The sequence below is a fragment of the Giraffa tippelskirchi genome, chromosome 14 (assembly GCF_054371585.1).
Source record: "Giraffa tippelskirchi isolate mGirTip1 chromosome 14, T2T-mGirTip1v1.2.pri, whole genome shotgun sequence".
NCBI lineage: Eukaryota > Metazoa > Chordata > Mammalia > Artiodactyla > Giraffidae > Giraffa > Giraffa tippelskirchi.
Window position 1 is genome coordinate 52203652 of NC_137288.1, and position 24927 is coordinate 52228578.

At 44.4% G+C, this 24927-nt stretch overlaps 2 long non-coding RNA genes across 3 annotated transcripts in view; both read right to left on the bottom strand.

Moving 5' to 3' along the window:
• Window positions 1-570: 570 nt before the first annotated feature.
• Window positions 571-24927, bottom strand: part of LOC145534847 (uncharacterized) — a 45224-nt gene continuing 20867 nt past the window's right edge. The window contains exon 5 of the long non-coding RNA XR_014075016.1: window positions 571-3293. This is a non-coding gene — a long non-coding RNA (uncharacterized LOC145534847). The remainder of the gene's footprint in view (window positions 3294-24927) is intronic.
• LOC145534458 (uncharacterized) lies at window positions 13098-16060 on the bottom strand. 2 transcript variants are annotated; one of them, XR_014074643.1, is made up of 2 exons: window positions 15034-16060; window positions 13098-13599 (listed from the first exon to the last, which is right to left on the bottom strand). It is a non-coding gene; the product is annotated as an uncharacterized LOC145534458 (long non-coding RNA). The 2 variants fall into 2 exon arrangements; XR_014074642.1 differs by having other exon boundaries at window positions 14769-16060.

Consider the following 24927-nt stretch of genomic DNA (forward strand, 5'->3'; position numbering starts at 1 on the left):
TATGCTTTTTCTCTTAATATTAACAGGCTGACATCCATCCAATACTTGCAAACTCTAAAATTAGAGCGAACACATCTTAAAATCCATCTCATCTAAATTTCTCCCCCATACATGTCTTTAAAAAACATTTATGCTCAAACACTCTCAGTAACAGAGGGCTCACCCGTGTGCAAATGGTTCAGTCCATTGATTTCTTGATATGTCTTCTCCTCATTGTCCATCTCAGTAAATGGTACCCTAACCCACCCAGAAACCTAAGATGCATTCTAGCCTTCTCCTGCTCTTAATCCTTCATCTACTCTCTTACCCAGTCCTGAGATTCCACCTCCAAAATTCTTCTATTGTCCTATTCAAGCTGACACTGCACCTCATTCTGGCCTCCTCATTCATCCCCTTGGCCCCCTTTCCATAAACCATCCTCAGCATAGGTACCAAGCGGGCCTTTTAAATATGCAAACTGGACCATGGCAGACCCCTGATCAACATTCTGCTCAAATATACTTGCAACAGAATCCAAAATCTTTTACATGATTTATAAGGTTTTACAAACTCCAGCTCCATTGGTCATTCTTTTTTTTTTTGCAGATGAAATCTTTTGTTATTCATTTATTTATTTTACTTTATTTTTGCTGTTCTGGGTCTTTGCAGCTCACAGATTCTCTAGTTGGAGCCCGAGGGCTTAGTTGCCCTGTGACACGTGGGATCTTAGTTCCTGGACCAGGGATTGAACCTGCATCCCCTGCATTGCAAGGCAGATTTCTAACCACTGGGCCATCAGGGGAGTCTGTCCACTGTTCATTCTCTTACAAATGTGTGCCCATACTGGCTTCTTTAGTTCCTGAAGATTCTATCCTGTCTTCGGACTTTCAAGTGTGGACTCTTCCCTCTTCTTGAAATGACCTCGAGGGCTAATACCTGCTCACCCTCCAAGTTTCAGATCAAACACACTTTCTCAGAAAAGCTTTCCTTGACCTTCCACTTTTCCTTCGTTGCTCCTTCCACAGCTGAAATTACATGCATTAAAGTATGATCATGTGCACATATGACTAAATGCATGTCAACACACAGATACACATACAGACGTGTAACTTGTAAGGATTCACCCCCCACCACATGACAGCAGCAGCATACTTTCCTTATTTCATGGTTGCATCACTTGGCATATAACTTTCTTTCTGGCCCACAGTAAGTACTTAATGCATTGTACAGAATGCATTCATATTTAATTATTCAAAATCATTAATTTGGAAATTGTGCCTTCATTGAAATCTGTTTTATCAACCAAATGAAGTAAATGATGTGCATATATCCCTAATGAAGAAGTGCTTTTCGGCAGAAAACAAAGTTAACATTCATTTAAAAATATTGTACTTGAGAAGCAAAGAATAAACAGAGGCGAGTGGTCATCACTTATTTAGGCTAACACTTACATTATCACTGCATATCTAATTAAATGGGCAGTCATGAGTTGAATGAATAAATGATGAGCTTGGGGACAGGACACGATACTGCCACTGTGGGCAGTATCACCTCATTCTGAGCGTGCGTGCTCAGTTGCTCAGTCATGCCTGACTCTTTGTGACCCCACCGACTGTAGCCCATCAGGCTCCTCTGTCCATGGGATTCTCCAGCCAAGAATACTGGAGTGGGTTGCCAATATTTCTTCTCCAGGGGATCTTTCCAACCCAGGGATGGAACCTGAGTCTCCTACGTCCCCTGCGTTGGCAGGTGGATTTTGTACTGCTAGTGTCTCCTAGGAAGCCTGATTTATATTTATGTCTCTTAATTCATCTCTACAACAACTCTATGAACTAGTGATTTTCCATAAGTGAGGAAAGTGGGACCAACACTGTGCCCAAGTCATATGCCAGGAGGAGCCAGCCTGGAGGGAGCAGACATCTCCCCACCCCCATCTCCCAGGATGCTGGGTGCAACTCCCTGCCTTAGGGAAACACAAGGACCCAAGTGAACGGGATGGGGCGGGGGGGAGTGTCACCGAGGCAGGGACGGGGACCACTGTAGGGCCAAAGTCAGTGTGAGTCCAAGCTGAAGCCAGTAAGAGAAAGGCAGGGTGGCCAGTGCAGGCAAAACCAGAGGGGGCTAGATGTCAAAGCTTCCACACAGATGCTGGGAGTGGAAATGTGTCTGAAGAAGCTGGCCTGGCATACAGACCCCTGCTGGTCCTCGTGTTTCTGGCCACTGGCCAGGAGCCTTGGGAGTAGTCTTGTCTGCTTCTAGGAAGCCCTCCCTGTCACCTCCCTTTTGGCCAGCAGAGTCCCTGCTGTCACAGTTAGAGTGGACCCTCCAGGACCACAACCAGCTCCTCTAAGAAAGCTGGTGTTTTTGTGCCGTGATGGCCTCGGTCACATCCTCCAAGGACAGATTCTTCACCTTAGCTCATGGAGTGCATGACATATGCACTCACCCCTGTCATATTTCTCCCAAAGACAATTTTTGAGGCCCTAGTGGTTGATGCCCAAACTTGCAGCCCTGGGGAGTCAAGGGGCCTCCAGTGCAGGCCTTCTGCTCCAGGCCCCAGTGCACGCTTGGCTTCTGTGGGCACCTAGTTCCCAGACTTCCCTGGTGTGTGTTTTCTGGGAAAGAAACTCTTCTGTGTGTCGAGTGCTGGCAGAGAAGACTCTGCCCATGCCCCGAGCAGCCTGTCCTTCCTCCTTCCCTCCCCACGAGCATCCTCCTTCGAGATGGACTCTGGGCTCAGGCTGGCGGCTGCGGTCCCCCAGTGGAACTCCATCTGTGACTCGCTTCCTGGCTGCGGTCCAGCCTGATGGCGTGTGTGGTGAACTGCGCTAAGCCCCTGCATCCTGGACTCCAGAACATCTTCATCGTTCAGAACTTCAAATGCCACCATGTCCGGATGGACAGTCTATCATTTCCGACTCAAACATTGTAGTAAGATCCCCAGATGTTGTAGTCAGATTTTACTGATTTTTTTTTTTCCAATAAGCAAACACAAACATTTTTACACCCTGCAACAGAGTTGCAGTAACTGTTAAAATATCTGGCTGCAAAACTCGAAGACAGTTGAAGGAGGGTGTAGACGTCAACCGAGCCTTTCAATAATGCATTCAATACCTCGAAAAGTGATGGGAAATCAAGGATGAAATGCAACAGTAAACAGAGCAAAGGCGACTTTCACATACCATGGCAGCTGTGTCATTTTAAGCTTCAGACAGAACAGGGGATCAAAATGCCAAATGTGAAGGATGAGGCTGCATGTCCCAGGTGAGTGGCTTTGGCTGCTGACACAGAGGATGCTTTTTGCACTATGTATCCTGAGTCAGAAGGAAAAAAAAAAATTAATGTCGGGCGAAGTTTAGCCTCATCCCATGGGAGCTTCCATGCCCCAGGATATCCTTGTAGGAGGTGGGAGTCCAAGCACGCTATGCTGTATTTAGCCTCTTATGGGAGAGACAAATAACCAAAAGTCAGCAGTTCTGCCGGGCCCTCCCTGGGTTGGTCCCTTGCAGGATCCTCCAGGATCACCCCCATCTCTCCACTGTCTCACCAATGTAGTCCTCCCAAGCCCACAGCCCAAGTGCTCCTCCTGTCTCCTAAAGTCTCCCTACAGTGGAGCCCCATTGTCTGCCCATCGCATTGGTTCCAGCTCCATTTCTGGCTCTGGTTTCCAAGTCCTCTGAAGCTATTTCCCTCTGTTGGGAGAAATCTTGCCTGTGGAGGGACAGGTCAGCCCCTGGCTTCTCTGATCCCAGGGATCTGTGGCAGTCCCCTCCCCACTTCCTGAGATGCTGTTCTGGGATCATCTGTCCCCATGAGCTGTGAGATGCGGTCCTGGCCGTCCTTGTCAAGAGGCGGAAGGGGATTAGCATCACTCATCTCTTAGGCTCTCGTTGGGCCTCTCATTTCAATAGTCACGAAGTAGAGCCACCTGTCCTGCACTATATCATGTTCTTCGACAGGACTAATCCCGGTACTGTACAGGGACACTGCCCGTGTCCACAGCCTCTGGCTCTGATGACCCCACAGCGCCCGAGCACAGTTGTAGGTACGTGCCTGTGATGGACACTCGTCCAACGATGCCACCTGATTGAGTGAACAGATCCTTTCATGCCTTCTGTGGGTGATAGGAGCTTTGTGGCCTTGTGGACACTCTACAGCAATGTGTGAATTACATGGCAGAGCCCACTGCTGCCTGAAACCCTGCCTGATGTGCAATCAGTAGCCACAGAGACCATGTTGCAGTGTTTGTTATATTTTTAATCTAAGGGCTTTCCAGGTAGCGATAGTGATAAAGAATCTGCCTGCAATGCGGGAGACCGGGGTTTGATCCCTGGGTTGGGAAGATCCTCTGGAGGAGGGGATGGATGGCAGCCCACTCCAGTATTCTTGCCTGGAGAATTCCATGGACAGAGGAGCCTGAGGGGGCGCAGTCCACGGGGCTGCAAAGAGTCAGACACGACTGAAGTGACTTAGCACACATCATGGGACTTAACCTCTTTTCATCTGTTTTTTTCTCTCTGGACTGAATTCTAGAAAAATCTCTTCAAGTCTATCTTTTAATTTGTTAATTTCTCTTCAGCTGAGTCTTGATCAGTTAAACAGCAGTCACTGAATTTAAAGTTTTGATGTTATAGTTTTCGTTTCTAGACATTCCACTTGGTTCTTAATCCAGTCGCTTGGGTCTTTCTCTCTAATCTCTTCCTCACTACTATTTTTTGATCCCTTTTCTTTCTATGTCATTGAACTTATCAAATGTGCTTATTTTAATGTCTGTTGTCTGATAATCCAACATCTAATATCTTATTTGAGTTCTGCTGAGTTTTGTTTCTGTTGCCTCTCACTCATGTCTTCCTTGTAAATCTCATGATTTTGGACCATCAAGCTTTACCTGAAGGAACTGAAAGCTTCCTTTGAAAACTAGGTTGAAGGTCAGAAGGAGATTCTTTCAGAGAGGTTCTGCAGTTGCTTCTGTTGGTTCCCAGGTGCCTTAGCCACCAGACTACCAGGGGCGGCTTTTATCTAAGGTACATAGTTAACGTTTCAGACTACTCAGAGAATGACAGCCTGCTTAAGGCCTGGCTTGTCCTCATGAACTCTCGGTGAATATTTTTTTCTCCAAAATCAGCCCTAATCTTTAAAATCGGACATTTCTCTAGCTCACCCCTGGGGAGAGGAATGTGGATTTATTTCCAGTTTACCTTTATCTTGAGGCTTAATCTGGTTGAAGCTAAGTTCTTTTGTGGCATTGGGGGAGACTTCTCACCTTGGACAGGCCTGGCTTTGTCTCCTATACACATATCCATTCTTTTTCAAATTCTTTCCCCACATAGATTATTACAGAATATTGAATATAGTTCCTTGTGCTATACAGTAGGTCTTTATTGATTACCTATTTTATATACAGTAGTTCATATCTGTTAATCCCAAACTTCTAACTTATCCCACCCACCCACCATGCTTCCCTTTTGGTAGCCATAACTTTGTTTTTGAAGTCCGTGAGTCTATTTTGTAAACAAGTTCATTTGTATCATTATTTTAGATTTCACATATAAATGATATCATATGATATGTTTCTTTCTCTGACTTACTTCGCTTAGTATGATCATCTCTAGATCACTTCAGGTTGCTACAAATGGCGTTATTTACAGTTAAGTAATATTCTTATTTACGGTTGAGTAATATTCCATTGTATATGTGTACCACATCTCTCTATTCACTCCTAAATGGACATTTAGATCACTTCCATGTCTTGGCTATTGTAAATAGGAGCACCTAGTAATTGTCCTGCAAGGTGTAATATGGACAACATGTGGACAACATTCCTATGTATAGAAGAGATAGATCTTGGAATAAAGAGGCAGACAGTGCATTGATGTCCTACCACGAAACTTTCAGTGGGAACAACCTTTGAATGACTTCTGCCTGGGGCATTCCGACAGACCCAAGGACCAGAGTTGTGTGCTCATTGTCTGCTCAGACCTAGGGGCGGGCCCTTATTTCCTTGCCTTTTGTCTGAGTCCTGACCCTGTCCAAGAGACTAACGGATGTCCGGATGTCCGTCCACACCTCCCTCGGCCAGCTTCCTGCTGATGCCCCAACCTATCCATCTGCTCCAGGACTCCCCACCAGCAGTAGCACCTGGGGAATAGGAACCCAATGGAAGCAGAAAGGGAGAGACAGTTTCGCAGATGTGGCAAAAGAAAGCAATGAAAGCTGAGCCCCACTGTGAAAAATGATCAAATCATTTTACAACAGTCTGATTTAATAATCTAAAACACCCCCTGATGAGACACCTGAGTGGTTGAACATTCTGGAAGACTTCTGGTTGAACACGGCACCCCCTCGAGTCAGGGAAAGGAGGTCCTTCTTTCCCCATCCTCTCGGGAAACCTGGTGTGCTTTCCTCTAATTAACAAACCATGAGTTTCAGGACACCTAGAAAGTTACTCTGTCTCTCATTCCCTTGTGGACAGAATTTGCACAGGCCTCCTGCTAGCTCCCTTCTTGGGTAGAGGACGCTGGAAAGAGTCCCTCCTCTTTTCTGGCACCTTGTAATTTGGTGTCTGCTGTGTGTGGAAGAGGCAGACAATAGATATTCCCCAGCATGGTGGCTGGTCTGCTTGTTCACAAAACTGAGGTCAGCTGAGGCTTTGTCAACTTTCAGCTTTCTGTTGAGCAGTGTAAAAGAAAAAAAAAGAAAGAAAGAAAGAAAAGGAAAAAAGCCTTTATTCAGAATTCCCAGGCTCACAATCAATAGAGTTGTTAATTCAAGACCAAACTGCTTAATCAACTCATGGCACCATTATTAATTCATATATTAGGCAGTCTGCATCCATTTCTGGATTATTCTCATTTGATGATGAGAAATGAAATGTTTTCTGCTCTAAGCTCTACCACTAAATAAGCCTTTTGGAAGTGCAAATTACTAGGCCCAGGTGAAACAAAGACAGCCCTTTGGAAGCCATCAGCTACTGCCTCCCTGGTAAGTGCTGAGAAACTGGCTTGGGGGGGGTGCCGTGTGAGAAGTGGCCATCCAACACATTAGCCATCTCTTACGGTAAACAAGGAATTAGTATCTGAACAATAAAGAAAGCAGGATTGGCCCCAGATAGCTAGATGCATAGGAAAGAAATGATTTCAACAAGCCAGATGCTTGCATCTTCCCATATACAGGAGACTGATAAATCTCTTCATGTGAGAGATTTTATTTTCTCTTAATTAATAGTAATCTTTTCATATTCAGATTACCTCCCCCTCCACCAGGTGCTGCAAACTTGTATACAGCCTGGCTCCTCCCCTGCCTCCTGCGCGTCAGCTCTCTCCTGGTCAGCTGAGATGCTGTCTCCCGGGCTCGAGTCCTAACATTCCCACCGAATAAAACCTAACTCTCAACTTTTAGGTTGTGAGTATATCTTTTTTTAGTCAACAATGATTAAATGGTATTGCCTCTAAGGGAGACAAAAACATTTGAATCATCCCTGCATTCCTGTGGCATCTTCACTGCCTAAGAAGTCCTTCTACACCATAACTGTAAACTCACCCAGGCCAGATTGGCTGTGTGTGACATGGACGGATCTTTGCTCTGCCCACCTGCCAATCATTCTAGGAAATACATGTGCAATGATGTCTTTATAGCATCAAAGAAAGCTACTGCAGAGAGAATAAGACCCTATCTTTTATTCACTCTTCCTCCCTTAGACTGCTGAGCAAAGTCCGAGGAGCTATAGGCTAACATTAATAGTTTTCTTAGCCAATGTTATCAATATCATAAAAATATCTATTATGACTGACGTGCTTTAATTGTTTTTTAAGATTTACCTTAAGGAACATTTCTCTGGTCCAGAAAGCCTTCAATTATCAGTGAAATGAAAATGTCATATCAGCATAGAAATTAATTTGACTTTATAGGCTCTTATTGCAAATGATGTGTGAACACCCTTAGGAGAGGACTTCTGGTCAGTTGATATCCTGGTTAACAGGGACTCGCCAAATGTCATGTTTGGCAATGCTGACGTGCGATTTCAGGAAATTGGGTCACTGGAAAATACACTTGACACTAGAATCTCACTGAATATAAACCAGTCGTTGATGGTTCAGAAGCACCTCGGGGTCTTGTGCTGTCTCAGTGACTACCACTTGACTCTGCCAGGTGTCAGGGAATCATGATGGATTGTTTGGTCAGAGAGAGATGGCATGAATTCACGGGGACCATGATGGGGACTCTTATCGGCAGTAGGACAGGGGATAATCCCACATCCACAGCAGTTGTGAAATAAGCCCCACACGAAGTAGAAACAAAGCAGGAAAAAAGGTGAAACACTGAAACCTCACAGAAAAAGACCTTCTTCCTTTGGAGACCAGAGCATCAAGTAATCCTAGAGGTCACACAGGCCCTTGGCTTTGTAAGCAGGGCTGTGGCTCCCATGGCCCCTGCCCACTTTCCTGGGCTGCAGGGTGGAGGGGCTGAACTGGCGGGAAAAGGACCCTCCCAACCTCGCAGGTCTCAGATCACCTGTCCTGACCTTGTGTCCTGGGGCTGATGCCGCCCCAGTCACCTGTGCTTCCTTGGGCCCCTTTGATGTGATCACCGTTATCAACACTTTTTGTTTTTTTAGCTCGTAGTCATCCATGCTAGGGGGCTCAGACAGTAAAGAATCTACTTGCAATGCGGGAGACTCAGTTTGGATCCAGGAAGATATCCAGGAGAAGGGAAGAGATACCCACTCCAGTAGTCTTGCCCAGAGTAATCCATGGACAGAGGAGCCTGGAGGACTGTGATCCATGGGGTTGCAGAGAGTCAGACAGGACCGAGTCACTAACAACACCATGCTAGACACTCTGCCCCTCCCTGCCATCCTCCAAAACTTGTTTCAGGAAAGAACTTAATTTATTGCAATAACACCCTTTGCTGTTTGGGGAAACACACGTGAGTCTGCGTTTTCTTGTTTTCCGTGGAATTTGATATTTATTTATTTATGTATATGGCTGCATTGGCTCTTAGTTGCAGCTTGCAGGATATTTAGTTGTAGCATGTGAACTCTTAGACGTGATCTATGAGGTCTAGTTCCCCAACCAGGGATCAAACAGGCCCCCTGCATTGGATGCATGGAGTCTTAGCCACTGCGCCAACAACGAAGTCTCCGTATTTGCATTTTAATCCTCACCCTGAATTTTTTCTGAGAGCTATGCCTCTTTTTTAGAATTATCAGAAACTGATTGGGAAAAGTGGTCTCTTTTTCCTCACCTAGGATTGTCGCTAAGTCAAGTCTGACTCTTTGCGACTGCAGCATGTCAGGCTTCCCTATCTTTCACTGTCTCCCTGGATGTGGGCTAACAAATAATGTTTATCATCATCGTCATCATCACCATCACCACTCTAGACTTTCAAAGCTCTTCCGTAAGCACCATCCCCTCCACGACCCTACAGTGACATCTACAAGATGTCAATCATATCACCTACTCTTAAGGCTTGCTATGGTCCTTGTAAAAAATGTCAAAGATCCCCCCTAGTCCTAACATCCTGGGTTTACCAGCTCCATGGAACATGCTCCTGCGATCTTCTTATCTTGTCTAATCCACAGCCATAACTATTTATTTTCACAAGGGAACTGTTTGTTTTCTGTTTCATCTGCCAAGAGTTTTGCCAGAAAGTGTGGAATACTGGAATCTTTAGGTGAGAAACCTCTTCAAAGACCACGGCGCTGGACAACATGCATTCCTTGGAGTCACTCGGACTTGTGGTAAGTTCACCTGCTCTGAGTTGAGCCAAACCTCTTGGGGAAGTTAAGTGACTTCTAAGCATCACGCATGTATGGTTTTGTACACTATTAATATGGAACGTTTATCCATTAGCTATACCATTCTGGTCTGCTGCTTTGAAATACGCGCGACTTGTAGGTTCTGACTATGGACAGCAGGTGGCGCTCTCGTTTTAGGATTCCAGCTCCTCGGTGAGGGGGTAATCACGGAAAATTTCAGGTGCATTTAAAAATTTATGCACTTTTTTTCCTCTGCCAAGCCAGAAATGTACTCCATTTTTTAGAATCAGGTTCATTTGCTTCCTACTGTGTTACTTCAATTGGGTAATAGTCAACCCGACTTCTCCCTTGGCTGTGTTCTTTCCTTGAGCAGGGGATGAGGTTTGAGACTTGCCAGAGTTGGGAGTTAGGTTTAAGTGCAGGTCTGGGAGACGGTGAAGTGCTGTGTTTTCATGCCGAGCTGGGTGGCCTCGTGCAGACACCCTTGACTGTGTTCTGTTTGCCTGGGTGTGGAGCCTGTCTGCTCCCCTGTCTGCAGCGAGGGAGCCCAGAGCCAGGAAAAGGTTTCTGCAAAAAGCTGGGTGGGAGTAGGTGGCAGGCAAGGGAGTGAGCTGGGGGCAAGTCCCAGGGGCACCCAGCTGGCCTCCCAGGACACCATCATTCCCACTAGTGTTTGAGCATGGCCTTTTGTCAGCGACCCAGCACTTGTTCATTCATTCATTCCTGCAGTCATTCATTCAGCAAGCGCAAGACCTTTTACATTCCCAGAGTGTGGTTTGCCCACATACCAGACAAGGTCCAATCAGGAGACAAAAGCCCATCAGTTATTTTCTTGTTGTTCATCGTTCAGTCGCTAAGATATGTCCAACTCTTTGTGAACTCCTGGACTGCAGCACTCCAGGCTTCCCTGTCCTTCACTATCTCCCAGAGTTTGCTCAGTTCAGTTCAGTTCAATTGCTCAGTCTTGTCTGCCTCTTTTCGACCCCATTAACTGCAGCATGCCAGGCCTCCCTGTCCATCACCAACTCCCAGAGTCCATTCAAACCCATGTGCATTGAGTCGATGATGTCATCCAACCATCTCATCCTCTGCCGTCCCCTTCTTCTCCTGCCCTCAATCTTTCCCAGCATCAGGGTCTTTTCAAATGAGTCAGCTCTTCGCATCAGGTGGCCAAAGTATTGGGATTTCAGCTTCAACATCAGTCCTTCCAATGAACACCTAGGACTGATCTCCTTTAGGATGGACTGGTTGGCTCTCCTTGCAGTCCAAGGGACTCTCAAGAGTCTTCTCCAACACCACAGTTCAAAAGCATCAATTCTTTGGCGCTCAGCTTTCCTTATAGTCCAACTCTCACATCCATACATGACCACTGGAAAAACCATAGCCTTGACTAGATGGACCTTTGTTGGCAAAGTAATGTCTCTGCTTTTTGATATGCTGTCTAGGTTGGTCATAACTTTCCTTCCAAGGAGAAAGCGTCTTTTAATTTCATTGCTGCAATCACCATCTGCAGTGATTTTGGAGCCCAGAAAAATAAAGTCTGACACTGTTTCCACTGTTTCCCCATCTATTTCCCATGAAGTGATGGGACCAGATGCCATGATTTTAGTTTTCTGAATGTTGAGCTTTAAGCCAACTTTTTCACTCTCCTCTTTCACTTTCATCAAGAGGCTCTTTAGTTTTTCTTCACTTTCTGCCATAAGGGTGGTGTCATCTGCATATCTGAGGTTATTGATATTTCTCCTGGCAATCTTGATTCCAGCCTGTGCTTCCTCCAGCCCAGCGTTTCTCATGATGGACTCTGCATATAAGCTAAATAAGTAGGGTGACAGTATACAGCCTTGACATACTCCTTTTCCTATTTGGAACCAGTCTGTTGTTCCATGTCCAGTTCTAACTGTTGCTTCCTGACCTGCATACAGATTTCTCAAGAGGCAGGTCAGGTGGTCTGGTATTCCCATCTCTTTCAGAATTTTCCACAGTTTATTGTGATCCACACAGTCAAAGGCTTTGGCATAGTCAATAAAGCAGAAATAGATGTTTTTCTGGAACTCTCTTGGTTTTTCGATGATCCAGCGGATGTTGGCAATTTGATCTCTGGTTCCTCTGCCTTTTCTAAAACCAGCTTGAACATCTGGAAATTCCCAGTTCATGTATTGCTGAAGCCTGGCTTGGAGAATTTTGAGCATTACTTTACTAGCGTGTGAGATGAGTGCAATTGTGCTGTAGTTTGAGCATTCTTTGGCATTGCCTTTCTTTGGGATTGGAAAACTGACCTTTTCCAGTCCTGTGGCCACTGCTGAGTTTTCCAGATTTGCTGGCGTACTGACTCATGTTTTTTGAGTCGGTAATGCCATCCAACCATCTTGTCTTCTGTCGTTCCCTTTTACTTCTGCCCTCCCTCTCCTCCTGCTACTTTAAGAGAGAGTATTTATTCTAAAGAATTGTAAACTCTGCATATATTCTTAAGGAGACAACCAGATAGACAAAAGACCAGGAAAGTATCCTCCAGGGGTAGTGATGGGAGTGGCTCTCCCCTCCTCCCACCCCGGTGTGAGTGGGTGGAGGTGGGGCTTAAGTATCATTCCTGAAAGCTCAGTCCTGCTGGGTCCCAGCTCTGAGAAGGCTCAGCTCAACTGGTGGAGGTCTCTGAGCCTGTGTGATGAGAACAGTGTCAAAAAACCCTGCAAACTGGAGTTGGCCACTGTTGTGGACAGACATTGCCTCCACTGGGGTAAGAAAGTGCAGCAGGGGATTTGATCAGAGGAATGGCTTCCTCTTCCTTCCTTGCTGGCTCCCTCTAGAGTCTCCACTGGCAGATCAGGGCCAGGGCACAAAAGTGATGATGGAACCATCATAGGGGCTTTCTAGGTGGCTTGATGGTCAAGCATTTGCCTGCCAGGGCAGGAGCTGCAGGAGACTCAGGTTCGATCCCTGGGTCAGAAAGATCTCCTGGAGGGGAAAATGGCAGCCCACACCAGTATTCTTGCCTGAAAAATCCAATGGATAGAGGAGCCTGGTGGGCTACAATCCATGGGATCGCAAAGAGTTGGACATGACAGAGTGACTGAGCAGGAAAAGTGAGCCATCATAGTCCCTGCCTCTCAGGGAGCCATGGTTTGTGTATAGATACAGCTGAGTCACTGCACACACACCGACTCAACTTCATTCCCATCCCCCTGGGCTCCACCCAGACACCCAGAAGGACCCGTTTCCTTTTATAGATCTGCTGATGCTGCTAAGTCGCTTCAGTCGTGTCCGACTCTGTGCGACCCCATAGACGGCAGCCCACCAGGCTCCGCTGTCCCTGGGATTCTCCAGGCAAGAACACTGGAGTGGGCTGCCATAGTGTGACATAAAATTTCACTGAACATAGCATAACTTTATTTCCTCTCTTTTGCTTGAAGATTCAAATACAATTTCCTTACTTCATCTTTTCACCTCCCTTCTATCATTACCTCCTCCTGTTTTCTTAGCCTGGTATTACTTTTCATCAATATCAGATACATAAACCAGAAAAGTATGTCAAAATGTCATCATGGGCCTTTAGTTAAATGTAAATGGATGTGTTGAATTGAACTAATGCACTTTCACAGCAACTATGCTTTCAACAGCTTTCATTATGATGGTAATGTCTATTGTCAGATCTAATCCATTTGACACATATTGGCGTTCCCATTCTTTGTTAGAATGTTGACCTACACATTTAAGAAAAAAATCAAGCAAAGTAGAGGTGGAAGGTATTGAGAAGGTTGAAGTCCAAAGGAGAGAAAATGGAATTGAATGGGGAATTATTTTGAAGACCATTGGTGGTTGCTTTTCATCCAGGAGATGCATTTATCCAGGACAAGCAGCAATCAAACCTGTGCAGGGTGAAGGAAGGGTGAAAATGAAAGTGAAAGTGTTAGTTGCTCAGTCACATCCGACTCTTTGCAACCCCATGGGCTGTAATCCACCAGGCTCCTATGTCCATGGGACATTCCAGGCAAAAATACTGAAGTGGGTTGCCATTCCCTTCTCCAGGGGATCTTGCAGGGGCTGAACCCAGGTCTCGCATTGCAGGCAGATTCTTTACCACTGGGCCAACAGGGAAGGGTAGCAAGCTAGAAATTCTGAAGATGGAGGTTGGGCAATATATCTCCTGTTTTTTTTCCATGTTTTACAGGCCAAAAATATGGAACCTCCATTTCCCTTTTGCCCGGCCAGGAGTGCTCTACATACACTTAACATGCCATCCAGGGAGAAGAGCTGACTTGATGTTTGGAAAGCAGGAGGAAGATGTGAGCCATTTCATTTCTCCCTCTGGAAGCCACAGTTGTGGTCTCTGTGGACTGAGTTATCAGCAGTGTCCGCCCTGCCATTGGCATCAGCCTGCAGAGGTTCATCTAGGGGACCCGAAGTGACTCTCTGTAGTTTCCTGACTTGGGAAGACAGTGGCTCTTTGGTCTCTTAACTGCAAACCTGAAAGCTACGGCAGTGTCCAGTGCCCGCTCCATCAGGCTTCCAGTGTGGTTTTTTATATAATTTTATTTTTTTACTGAAGTTAGTTTCAAGTGTTCAGCAAAGGGATTTAGGTTTATATATATATATATATATATGTATATATATATATATATATATATACATGGGCTTCCCTGGTGGCTCACCAGTAAAGAATCTGTCTGCCAAGTCCCGATACCCGGGTTCGGAAAATCCCTGGGTCAGAAGGTCCCCTGGAGGAGGAAATCGCAACCCACTCCAGTATTCTTGCCTGGGAAATCCCACGGACAGAGGGGCCTGGCTGGCTACAGTCTATGGGGTCACAAACAAGTCGGACACAACTTGACAACTAAACAAAAACATATATAATACATATTCTTTTCCAGATTCTTTTCCATTATGGGCTATCACTATATGTATATATATGTATATTTAATTGGAAGATAATTGCTTTACTACCTTGTATTAGTTTCTGCTGTACAACAGTGTGAGTCAGCTCTATGTATACACCAGTCCCCTCCCTCTTGAGCCTCCCTCCCACCACCCCACCTACCCCTCTGGGCCGTCACAGAGCACCGAGGTGAGCTCCCCGTGTTGTACAGCAGCTTCGCATGAGCTGTCTATTTCACACGTGGTGGTGTATATATGCCGATGCTACTCTCTCAATTCCTCTCGCCTCCCCTTCCCCCCATGTCCACAAGTCCATTCACATCTGTATCTCTATTCCTGCCCTACAGATAGGTTCATCAGTATCTTTCTAAATTCCACATATATGTGTTAATACGATATTTGCTTTTCTCCAATGTTTTTATAAGCACCTCATTTCTTCTACTCAGTGCCTTCCTGCTTGATCCACTAGAGTGGTCTCTGTTTTCATGAGCAAACACATACTAATTCAGAGGTGTGAGGGGAGCACAGTCAAAAAGGCACATTCCGTTATAAAGTCATTTTCTCTGATGAGTTAGTCTTATGTCACTGTGTTTACCAGCTGGACAAGTTTCAAGAAGCTCGGGAGATTATGTTTGCTACATTTCTTGATGACCAAGTGTAGGTTCGGACAAATCTTGATGGCTTCAGAAACCTCTTGTTCCTGGTCCAGCATTAAAATGTCCTTGTAGTACCTTTAATGTACAAGGGACAGCCGAGGTGAATTCCTGGAGGAAACAATTGTCTTTTTTGCTGGTATGAGCCAGACAATCCAAATCAGAAGTGAGCAGAGGGTGCCCTCTTTCCTGTGGACGATGTTAACTGAGAATCGCTTTTCATGCAGTAAATCTGATTCAAGGTTTTTATGAAACGTGAAATTTAATATTCGTCCCCAGAATGAAGATTCATCTCTTTCAAAGCTGTTCACTATCTCACTCAAGGTGTTAGTACTCATGTGGGATGGATTGAGATGGCTCCATCAATTCTGTCTTCCCAGGGGTTCTTGATCCACAGGAAAAGAATGTAGTCCCTGAAACTTTAAATCATTTTGAACAGTCCTTGTCACAAACAGACTTTTTATCTTTGCTCTGTCTCCCACCACTATTTGTTCTTTTTTTCTAGTTTTAATCTGTCTAAATATGCGTTGTATTATGAGTTCATAAATAGAAAGCAATTCTATAACTTGCAGAGGGTTCATTCAATGCTCTGTTTTTATTTCCCATTCACAGTTTCTTGAAAAAGTCCTTTCCTTGTAGATACTGAAAAGTAGAAGGATCAGTAGCATCGCTGGCCAGGATAACAGTCTGGATGGATTCCCCTAGTCCATCTCGTCATGGCATTTCTGAGAAAGGACAGTGCTGACCCACTCAGACCCAAACTGCAAGCTGTGGTCATCTCTTTTGGGTAATGTATTAGAGTGAGACACATGGATTAGTAATGCTCAGTATTTGCTTTTCTTGAGTGTTGTCACACAGCTGATCTCATTGTTTGGTCATAATAATGCTGAGGGGTGGGGAAAGCAAGAAGGAGCATGCCCCCAATTGACCACTTTGGAAAGACCCACTCTTTTCCCTGCACTCTGACAGCTGGGCCGCCCTGTTTGGCCAAGACAGGATTAGTGCAGAGTTTGTACTGGTCTCTTGGATGAGCCTTGATTATCCATGGGGCAATTAAAGAGTAAGACAGAAAGAAAACCCTGAAACTGTCAGGAAAAGTAGAAATAAAACACATCTGGCTATTCTAAAAGTTGAAGAGAATAATTTTATCCTGTCACTGAAAAAGTTGGGATTCTGTAGAATTACCACATGGCCCAACAATCCCACTTCTGGGCATATATTTGGACAAAACTATAATTCCAGGATACATGCACCCCTATTTTCATCAGTATCAGTCAGTTCAGTCACTCAGTCATGTCCGACTTTGCGACTCCATGGACTGCAGCACACCAGGCCTCCCTGTCCATTACCAACTCCCAGAACTTGCTCAAACTCATGTCCATCAAGTCGGTGATGCCATCCAACCATCTTATCCTTTGTGGTCCTCTTCTCCTCCTGTCTTCAATCTTTCCCAGCATCAGGGTCTTTTCCAATGAGTTGGCTCTTCTCATCAGCTAGTCAAATTATTGGAGCTTCAGCTTCAGCATCAGCCCTTCAAATGAACATTCAGTACTGGTTTCCTTTAGAATGGACTGGTTGGATCTCCTTACAGTCCAAGGGACTCTCAAGAATCTTCTCCAACACCCCAGTTCAAAAGCATCAATTCTTTGGCACTCAGCTTTCTTCATAGTCCAACTCTCACATCCATACGTGACTACTGGAAAAACCATAGCTTTGACTAGATGGACCTTTGTCAGCAAAGTAATGTCTCTGCTTTTTAATATACTCTCTAGGCTGGTCATAACTTTCCTGCCAAGGAGTAAGCATCTTTTAATTTCATGGCTGCAGTCACCATCTGCAGTGATTCTGGAGCCCCCCAAAATAATGTCTGTCATTGTTTCCATTGCTTCCCCAAATATTTGCCATGAAGTGATGGGACCAGATGCCATGATCTTCGTTTTTTGAATGTTGAGATTTAAGCCAACATTTTCACTCTCCTCTTTCACTTTCATCAAGAGGCTCTTTAGTTCTTCTTTGCTTTCTACCGTAAGGGTGTTGTCATCTGCATATGTGAGGTTATTGATGTTTCTCCAGGCATCCTTGATTCCATCTTGTGATTCGTCCAGCCTGGTATTTCCCATGATGTACTCTGCATAAAAGTTAAATAAACAGGGTGACAGTATACAACCTTGAGGTACTCCTTTCCAAATTTGAAACCAGTCTGTTGTTCCATGTCCAGTTCTAACTGTTGCTTTTTGACCTGCATACAGATTTCTCAAGAGGCAGATCAGGTGGTCTGGTATTCCCATCTCTTTCAGAATTTTTCAGTTTGTTGTGATCCACACAGTCAAAGGCTTTGGCGTAGTCAATAAAGCAAAAGTAGATGTTTTCTTGGAACTCTCTTGCTTTTTCGATGATCAAGCAGATGTTGGCAATTTGATCTCTGGTTTCTCTGCCTTTTCTAAAACAAGCTTGAACATCTGGAAGTTCACGGTTCACGTACTGTTGAAGTCTGGCTTGGAGAATTTTGAGCATTACTTTGCTAGTGTGTGAGATGAGTACAGTTGTACAGTAGTTTGAACATTCTTTGACATTGCCTTTCTTCAGGATTGGAATGAAAACTGACCCTTTCTAGTCCTGTGGCCTCTGCTGAGTTTTCCAAATTTGCTGGCATATCAAGTGCAGCACATTCACAGCATCATCTCTGAGGATTTGAAATAACTCAACTTGAATTCCATCACCTCCACTAGCTTTGCTCATAGTGATGCTTCCTAAGGCCTACTTGACTTCACATTCCAGGCTGTTTGGCTCTAGGTGAGTGATCACACCATCGTCGTTATCTGGGTCATGAAAATCTTTTTTGTATAGTTCTTCTGTATTCTTGCCACCTCTTCTTGATGTCTTCTGCTTCTGTTAGGGCCACACCATTTCTGCCCATCTTTGCATGAAATATTCCCTTAGTATCTCTAATTTTCTTGACGAGATCTCTAGTCTTTCCCATTCTATTGTTTTTCCTCTATTTCTTTGCACTGATCACTGAGGAAGGCTTTCTTATCTCTCCTTGCTATTCTTTGGAACTCTGCATTCATATGGGAATATCTTTCCTTTTCTCCTTTGCCTTTCGCTTCTCTTCTTTTTTCCTTTTTGCATTATTTGTCTTGGGGGACAGTCCTGATCACTGCCTCCTTTACAATGCCATGAACCTCTGTCCATAGCTCTTCAGGCACTCTGTCTATCAGATCTAATCCCTTGAATCTATTTGTAACTTCCACTGTATAGTCATAAGGGATTTGATTTAGGTCATACATGAATGGTCTAGTGGTTTCCCTACTTTCTTCAATTTAAGTTTGAATTTGGCAATAAGAAGTTCATGATCTGAGCCACAGTCAGCTCCCAGTCTTGTTTTTGCTGACTGTATAGAGCTTCTCCATCTTTGGCTGCAAAGAATACAATCAATCTGATTTCGGTGTTGACCACTTGGTGATGTCCATGTGTAGAGTCTTCTCTTATGTTGTTGAGAGTGTTTGCTATGACCAGTGCGTTCTCTTGGAAAAACTCTATTAACCTTTGCCCTGCTTCATTTTGTATTCCAAAGCCAAATTTGCCTGTTATTCCAGAGATCTCTTGACTTCCTACTTTTACATTCCTGTCCCCTATGATAAAAAGGACATCTTTTTGGGGTGTTAGTTCTAGAAAGTCTTGTAGGCCTTCATAGAGCCAGTTCACCTTCAGCTTCTTCAGTGTTACTGGTTGGTGTATAGACTTGGATTACTGTGATATTGAATAATTTTCCTTGGAAATGAACAGAGATCATTCTATCATTTTTGAGATTGCACCCAAGTACTGCATTTCAGATTCTTTTGTTGACTGTGAGGGCTACACCATTTCTTCTAAGGGATTCTTACCCACAGTAGTAGATATAATAGTCCTATTTTCATAGCAGCTCTATTTACAATACCTTAGGCATGGAAACAGTCTAAATGTTCATTGACAGATGAATGGATAAAGAATATATATACATAGTATATATGGAATATATATTTGTATATATACAATGCATATGTATATATGAAATATATATAGTATATATGTATATATTGTATATATGGAATACATGTATACAATGGAATATTGAAAGTGAAAATGTTAGTCGATCAGTTGTGTCTGACTCTTTTGTGACCCCATGGACTGTAGCCCGCCAGGGTCCTCTGTCCATTGAATTTTCCAGGCAAGAATACTGGAGTGGGTTGCCATTTCCTTCTCCAAGGGATCTTCCAGATCCAGGGATAGAACCTGGGTCTCCTGAATTACAGGCAAATTCTTCACTGTCTGAACAATGAGGGAAGGCCTGAAATATTACTCATCCATAAAAACAATGAAATAATGTCATTTGCAGCAACGTGGATGGACCTAGAGATGATCATACTAAGTGAACTGAGTCAGAAACAGAAAGACAAATACCATATGGTATCATTTATACGTGGAATCTACAATATGATACAAATGAACTTATCTATGAAATTGCCTCATTGACACAGAGAACAGACCTTCAGCTGCCAAGGGAGAGGAAGGGGATGATTTGGGAGTTTGAGGTTACCAGATGTAAACTGTTACATATAGGATGGATGAACAGCAAGCTCCTACTGCATAGCAGGGGGAGCTATAATGAATCCCCTTTAATAAAAGGCTTGGGATTCTATTTGATTATTAACTCTAGCTGCCCATCCAAGCCCATGAACAAGGACCACAACCACCAAGCACCCATGGCACGATGAACCTGCATGCATGTTGGTGGGCTGACATAGATGCCCTAGAATTCTCTTTCTCTGAGGGTCTTGTCTGATCTCCTTGACTAGACTGGAAGAGACTTGGACAGAAAATATAAGCCAGAGAGCAGCACCCAACCACCATGTCTATCCTGCTTGGCAATTCGGCTCCCAGCAAGCTGACCAGGACACTGTGTAGTCCCTTCTGACCCCCAGCCAGTGTTCCCAGGCATGACTTCTGCGTGGGCAGGGAAAGACACAGCCCTCCTATGAGGCAGTGCCCCCCACTCTTCACAACCCTACCCTTATACTTTCTCCAAGGGCATCACTTCAGCCTAACACACACATGGATCCATGATGTGACTGCACACTCCTGGGGTTGGGAAGACTGGATGCAGTGATGCAAATAATGTCATCTCTCTCTCTCTCCAACCTGTCTTTGCTTATTTTGGTAGATTGCCTTGCTCTTTCAAATTGTGGTGCTGCAGAAGACTCTTGAGAGTTCCTTGGACTACAAGGAGATCAAACCAGTCAATCTTAAAGGAAATCAACCCTGAATATTCATTGGAAGGACTGATGCTGAAGCTGAAACTCCAATTCTTTGGAGCCACCTGATATGAAGAGCTGACTCATTGGAAAAGACCCTGATTTGGGGAAAGATTGAGGGCAGGAGGAGAAGGGGGCGAAAGAGGATGAGATTTTTGGATGGTATCACTGACTCAATGAACATGAATCTGAGCAAACTCCGGGAGATAGTGGAGGACAGGGAGCCTGGCATGCTGCAGTCCATGGGATCGCCAAGAGTCAGACCCTGCAACTGAACAACAACAATAACTTGTTCTTTACTTTCTAATGTAAACAATTTATATCCGCCGGCTAAAACCAGGCTTACGTCGTGTCAGTGCAGCAACCCCAGAGGAAAGGTGTGTCTTCCTCCTGCCGAGGCTCCCTCCCTGGCCTGGTACAGGTGACTAGCCCACTGCTGTGACCAGCCACTGGGACGGAGCTGGTGCTCTGTCTCCCTGGCAGGTCTCGGAAACCAGGATCGGTAGCCCCATCAGACATAAGAGCTGAGACAAGTGGCTCTACAGAAGAAGGTTCCCACACTGCCTAAGGTGGTGACTGCTTTGAAGAGTCAGCACATCATTTGCGTAGCAAATTCCTCCTCCTGCAGATAAAGGAAACAATGAGAGTGAATATTTGACCCCATATCCACACATCTCTGCAGGGCTTCCCTGGTGACTCAGTGGTAAAGAATCCATCTGCAATGCAGAAGACTCAGGAGAGCTGGTTTCGATCCCTGGGTCAGGAAGATCCCCTGGAGAAGGGCATGGCAACCCACTCCAGTATTTTTGCCTGGAGAATCCTATGGACTGAGGAACGTGGTGGGCTACAGTTTATAGGGTTGCAAAGAGTCGGACACTACTGAAGCGACTGAGCAGGCATGCACACACCTCATATCTCTGCAGGACTCCCCGCAGGCGAGTTCTCCTGGGGTGAGCAGCGGAATTCAGTGGAATGCAGTTCAGAAGTCATCCTCGTTGGCAGACACGTGCAGGGCAGCAGTCCCCGTGGCCGTTTCAGCCCTTGGTATTGTGTCTGGCTTGAGCCAACACTATCTGTCATTCAGTTTCAAGAACATCTGACACACCTTTTCATTCTGAGAGCTAATTGCCCTATTTTCCAACCTGGAACTGTCCCTCTTGTGATATTTTTCCAATCTCAGTGATCTATTTGTCTCGCCAGCAAGCACTGCCAAGCCAGAGCTATTCTGGAGGGTGGCTGGGGTGGTGAGCAGCATTATTCAGCCATTCAGTAAACAAAGGGAAATTCTCTCTGAATCAGAAGTTCCAAAGCAATAGCATCATTTCTTTAACCACACATATAGGATAATAAAAATGGCTTGCCATCCATTTTTAATCTTCATGAAATGAAGACACTCAGTCATGAAATTCATGCAGGAGCTGCTTACTTCAAACAAGGCAATGAATACATTACAAAAGTAATTAAGTGAGAACCCAGGTGAAATAGAGTAGTATTTTATACCAACAGTTCCCTGTAATCAGATAAAAAACAAAATCCATAGGTTAGAAAGAGGAGGTAAAAGTAAAAACCAAGGCCATAAGTATGTAAAAATAAATAAGGTCCATTGTAGAACAGAGACGGAGCTTGAATTTCTAACAACTCTCATCATGTTATTTTTATTCTTTAGGACAGAGGAAACAGTAAGGACTCACTTTAACTTGTACTATGATTTATTATCTTATTATTAGCAGTAATTGATCACTTGCTATGTATAAAGCATTCTGGCAAGAAGTAGCCAACTAAAAGCCAATTAAGTCACTTCGTGTCCAACTCTTTGCAACCATATGGACTATGGCCCGCCAGGCTCCTCTGCCCATGGGATTCTCCAGGCAACAATACTGGTGTGGGTCTCTAGAGGATCTTCCTGACCCAGGGATCAAAACTGAGTCTCTTACATCTCCTGCATTGGCAGGTGGGTTTTTTTACTACTAGCACCATCTGGGAAGCCCCAGTGGAAGAGGATAACCTGGGGCATGGAAAGTAGCCAGTAAGCTGATGCGAGCTGGGTGTTGTGTTTGTCTGCTAGGGTTGCCATAACCAAGCATCTCAGACTTGGGGACTTAAAACACAGACACGGATGGTCACAGTTCTGGAGGCTGGAAACCTGAGATCAAGAGGTCAGCAGGGTGGGTTTTGTCTGAGGCTTCTCTCCTTGACTTGAAGGTGGCTGTCTTCTTCCTCTGTCTTTACTCGGTCTTTTTTTTTTTTTGTATGTGTGTGAATGTGCATCTTAATCTCCTCTTCATACAAAGACACCAGTTACATTATTAATTTATTAGGGACCACCCTAATACCTCACTTCACCTTGATCACCCCTTCAAAAGCCCTGTCTCCAAACATAGTCACATCAGATGGTACCAGGAGTTAGGACTATAAGCCATGAATCTGTGGGGAGAGGGGCACAATTCAGTCCGTAACAGGGATACTAAGGGCTTGAATGAAGATGGTTTCCTTGGGCGTGGAGAAGAGGAAAGACACCTGGAGCCATCACTAACAACTCTCAGCAAAAGGCTGGATGTTTGGGTGAGAGAGAAGGTGCCCATAGAGACCGCATTCCTAAAAGGTAAGGACAAAGGGGAGGGAAGAAAAAAGGTAAACCTGATGACCACAGATAAAAGTTTTGTTTTGTTTTTGTTTTTCGGTTTTTATTTGTATAGAGGAGAGTTTGACACAAAAGGGAAGGAAAGGAAGCTGGAAACAAAGAAACCAAAGATGGGCTCAGGTGGACAGAAGAAGAAACACAGGCCACTGGACTCACTCTATAGATTTGGGAGGGCTCACATTTTCCTTTTAGTTAAGATGAGAACATTCAGGGAGTACAAGTGATTGGGAAGACACGTGAAAATGCAAGAGATGGAAAACAAGGGATTGCCCCCACTCCCAAGGGTAGTCTCAATTTTCTTGGTAAAGCTCAAGACATGATGTGGTAGGAACATCTGGGTTGTTAGTTAAGGAACTCAAGTTTCGTGTTTGGGAGTCAAAAAAGGTGTTGGGGTCCCAGCTCTGCTGTGAGACCCTGAGCTTTCCCTTCCCCAAAATGCTGTTTTTCTAGAAGAAGAAGTCCCCCTCCCTGAGCTTTACCTGAGATACCAATGTACAAGCATCCTGCTAAGCTGGAAAATCCTCTGAATCTGTGGGCTGTTAGTCATTGTTTTCCTCATTTATTATGTGAGTTGGATGATGACCCACAAAGCAGACTCTTCAGAACAGTCCTGGATCTAAATGATTCTCAACCTTCAGATGTCCTAGCACCCGCTCCTCAGACCAGACTGAGCTGAAATAGACCTATTTTCTCCTGCTCCCCAGAGCTTCCCACCTCGACCATGGGACCTTGAACTTGGTACTTTCCAAACACGAGTTACTGAAGCATCTCACCACAGCGTCCAAAATAATTTAGTGCCCACCCAGAGAGATAACACGAAGTTAGCTGCTGGCACTTCATAAATTACTTCTGTTTCTTGCATTTTTTATATCAGGATGTCATATTCTCTTCTAATCTCATATATCACTTCGGGACACAATGTCACTCTCGAATTTTTGAAATATTGTAGAAAAGATCTTCACTTTTTTGATACATATCAATGACCCTGATTATTTAAAAATTGCCACTATTACTTTTGAATCGATGAACAGGTTGGTTTCCCAAAAAAGTCCAATGTTTTCCCCAAGATAAAAATGTTCTATTATAAAAATGATGTACATTGGTTAGGTTTCTAAGTCAGCCAACAAATATCTATATAATCTTTAAAAAGAACGGACACCACTGCCTTGAAACACCCCGTTCAAGCCACAAGAAAGCATTTTGTCTACCAGCTTCCTCAGAAGCAGAGAGAATATTCTTTCTCAGAAACACACATCTCAGGGCTCCAAACTGGGTCACGTGTCTATTTCTAAATACTTTCTCTAGGACAGGGTGTGGGCCTTGACTGACTTCAGCCAATCAGGAGTGGAGTGATGTAAGACCTTCCTGAAACTCCAGCACTGACAGGAGGGAGGATCAATCAATACCTGAATAAAGGAGAAACTAGATTATTTTCTAATTAATTTATTTATTGAAATAAATAGGTAGAGGTGATGGTATGCCGAGAAGGCATCAAAGATTTGAAGATGTAGATTTGAAGAGTTCGTTTTCCTTTTTACCAAAAATCCAGGTAGGGTTTCTCATTCTTGGGTCTTTTTGACTCTCATTCAAAAATCCATTAATAGTACATGTGAACACTGGCAATATACAAGTCACTCTGCTAGGCTCTGTGGGGAGCACAAAGAAATATAAAATATGATAACAACCTCTGTGGTGTCTATAACTTAGTTAAGAAGAGAAATCACATAGAATAAAAAA